Source organism: Anolis carolinensis, unplaced genomic scaffold (assembly GCF_035594765.1).
Source record: "Anolis carolinensis isolate JA03-04 unplaced genomic scaffold, rAnoCar3.1.pri scaffold_10, whole genome shotgun sequence".
Lineage (NCBI taxonomy): Eukaryota > Metazoa > Chordata > Lepidosauria > Squamata > Dactyloidae > Anolis > Anolis carolinensis.
Window position 1 is genome coordinate 15,153,417 of NW_026943821.1, and position 3,736 is coordinate 15,157,152.

Below are 3,736 nucleotides of genomic sequence, written 5' to 3' on the forward strand. Positions count from 1 at the left end.
ATTTTGCTTCCAGGGACCAAAGAGAGATGACTAGAGATGCTTCTTGGCAGGAGGTTGGACTGGATGACCCATGAGGTCTCATTCAGCTCCATTATTCTAAGAAATGCAGCAACAGTCTAGTAGTTCCTTTTTGGAGAACAGGAACGTGCTCTGGCACACCTCAAAGCCATGGTGCTCTATAATGCAAACATCTATGTAAATTCAAAGTGGACTAGAATATTTTATTTATTTATTTAAGATATTTGTACTCTGCCTTTCTCCACAAGCGGACCCAAAGCGGCTTACAACATGTAAATGCACAATCCAAATGTTAAAATATAGATACAAAGGTAAAAACATGGTAAAATCATATCTATATATATAAAAGGATAATGGTGTCACTCCACCGGGCAAAACAACAAAACTAAAGGCCCCCCAACCTAGAAAATTGACAACACAACCCCTCATCCATGTCTCTACGTTCTTACGCTCAACAAAGGATTCTCCCCCCCCCCCCCCAAACAGGGAAACACCCACTCTTTGAAGGTCCAAACCCATTCGGTACTCATCACTCTTTCATCTCAAAACACAAAATAAAGAGCAACACTCTGAAAACAAAGGAATTCCATCCAGGAAACAATCAGGGCCACCTAACACCTCCCAACAAAGGATTCCCCCATCTAAGACACAGAACCACCTAAAAAAAGCCACAGCAACGCGTGGCCGGGCACAGCTAGTATTCAATAAAATCCATTACTGCCTCCCCTGAACAAGCCCTACCTATATACAGACATTAAACCTTAAAACTCCAACCTATTCACCAATGATTCAGTTAAAAGCCTTCTTAAACAGAAAGATCTTGAACACTTTCCGGTGGTGCAGCAGTTTAAACTGCTGAACTGCTGAACTTGCTGACCAAAAAGGTTGGCAGTTTGAATCCGGAGAACAGGATGAGCTCTCGCTGTTAGGTCCAGCTGCTGCCAACCTAGCAGTTGGAAAACATGCAAATGTGAGTAGATCCATAGGTACCACTTCTGCAGGAAGGTAGCGATGCTCCATGCAGTCATGATCTTGGAGGTGTCTACAGACAAGACCGGCTCTTCGGCTTAGAAATGGAAATGAACACCACACCCCAGACTTGGACATGATTAGACTTAATGTCAAGGGAAACCTGTTTTAGAAGCTTACCAAAAGGTGGGGACATCTCTGAATCAATTGTTGTGTGCATTCAACTCTAGGGCAAATCAATCACAATAAAATTCATTCATACATACGCATAGATTGGCTACCCAAATGAAAACTATAGGAAAAGTAGATGGCGGTGAAAGAAAAAAAATGTTAGTTGCCTTTTGGAAGAAACCAAAATGTAGTACCTATTTATAGTACTATTTATGCCCTGTGTCATTCACAGTTTTTCACTTTCATAGAGGGCCTGTCCAAATGTGGAGAGCTGACTGTATTTTTACTGTTTTACTAAATCAACTATTTATCAGAGTTGTTTTATGTTTTCTGCGCTGTATGTTCTAGAAGTATTCTCTCCTGACATTTCGCCCACATCTATGGCAGGCATCCTTAGAGATTGTGAGGATGCCTGCCATAGATGTGGGCGAAACGTCAGGAGAGAATACTTCTGGAATATGGCCATACAGCCCAGAAAACATACAACAACCCTGTGATCCCGGCCATGAAAGCCTTCGACAAGAAACTCCAGTAGAGTCTCACTTATCCAACACTCGCTTATCCAACGTTCTGGATTATCCAACGCATTTTTGTAGACAATGTTTTCAATACATCGTGATATTTTGGTGCTAAATTCGTAAATACAGTAATTACTATATAGCATAACTGCATATTGAACTACCTTTTCTGTCAAATTTGTTGTATCACATGATGTTTTGGTGCTTAATTTGTAAAATCATAACCTAATTTGATGTTTAATAAGCTTTTCCTTAATGCCTCCTTATTATCCAACATATTCGCTTATCCAACATTCTGCCGGCCCGTTTATGTTGGATAAGTGAGGCTCTACTGTATTTATCAAATCCTACAATTCTCCTTTCTTTCCAAAAAGTGATTAAAAGTTCCCAATTTTTCTAAAATGTTGCCAGTGGCTTTTCTCTACACTGGTGTTTCTCAAACTGTGTTCCTTCAGGTGGTTTGAACTTCAGCTCCTGGAAATCCCAGCCAGTTTACCAACTGTTAGGAATTGTGGGAGCTGAAGTCCAAAATATCTGGAGGTGCTCAGTTTAAGAAACTCTGCTCTATATGTTGCTTCATTTCTATTGGCTGCATCTGTGGAAAAGGCAGTTGAACAGGGAATTTCAAGAATGAGGCAGAGCGGCAAAGTCAGAAAGTTCTAGGGAGACTCAGCACTCTGCAGTTCCCAGGGACAGCACATTCTGGCAAGACCAAGCCAGGCTATCACTTGCCTGCTAGGTTGAAGCATGCTGCCAAATGCTATGGTTGGCAGCAGTGTGGCACTTTGTTTGGACCAAGCAGACACACCACTCTTATTTGGTTCTGGGAAGACGCCCATCTTCATTTTCCCATCCTGTAATACAATGGAGACCTATCAGCAGCAGCAGTGCAAGCAAACAAATTGGGGGCACTACATAAAGTGCTCGTTCATGCCTGGCACAAGCCTTGCCTTTGTAGGTGGAGCCCAGTAGAAAACCTTGCTAAATTAACATTGATAAAAAGAGATAGAGTGCTAACATAGAGGATCTTCCATCCATTGCATAATGTGGAATATATTGACATGGACTTGAATGAAAAGTTTATAAATAGATCCAGAAAAAAGCTCACGTTGATCACTCAAAACACTTTTATCCAGGCCATTATAGTCCTAATCCTGCCACATCTTTGAAGCCATCAAGTATTCTTCAAGAGTCTATAGTATTGAGGTGGGGATTTCATCAAGTGAGCCTTGATACGAGGGTTGAATGAAAAGTAATCCCTCCACTTTTGTTACTTGGGTTTGAATGGGAATATTTTAATAAATCAAACGCAGAAATAATCCTTAGAAGGTACTCTTTAACTACCACTATTCACTTTTCCACATAATCACCAGACAATTGGATACATTTCTGCCAATGATGAACAAGTTTTCTAAAGCCGTCACAGAAGACATCGACACTCTGTTTCCGCAACCAGTGTCTCACAGTAACCATTGCGCACAGATCTTCCGATAGCCAAGCCAAGCAATAATGTGACCCACATATTCTTGTGAAATGCTGATTATGCTTGAAATTTCTCTCTGAGTGATAGAACGATCATCCTGAATCAATCTGTCAACCTTTTGCTTGTGAAATTCAGTAGTTGCTGTCACGGGATGTCCAACTCTTTGTTTCTCACGCAAGTCAGATGTTCCCATCTCAACATCTTTAAATTTACTTGCCCAACGACGCACAGTACTCACATCAACACAGTCACCATAATGAATTTCCTTTGGGGTGACACCTTCTGATGTCAAGAATTTAATGATTGCACATTGCTTAAGTCACATTGACTTAAGCCGTTTACAACATACTATACAAACAATGAACATAGTGTTAAAAATGGTCAAACCCACAGCATTTAAAACATCCCAAGTCAAAAACAGATTAAAACATCGCAAGTCAAAACAGTTAAAATCACACAATCTGAAAGCATCAATCCAAGGCCAGTATAATGTCAATTCTTCATTGCATGTATGTTTCTTATTGCTGTTGAATAAAGGCTTGGCCCCACAGCCTGGTTTTTAGTTTCTTGCTAAAGA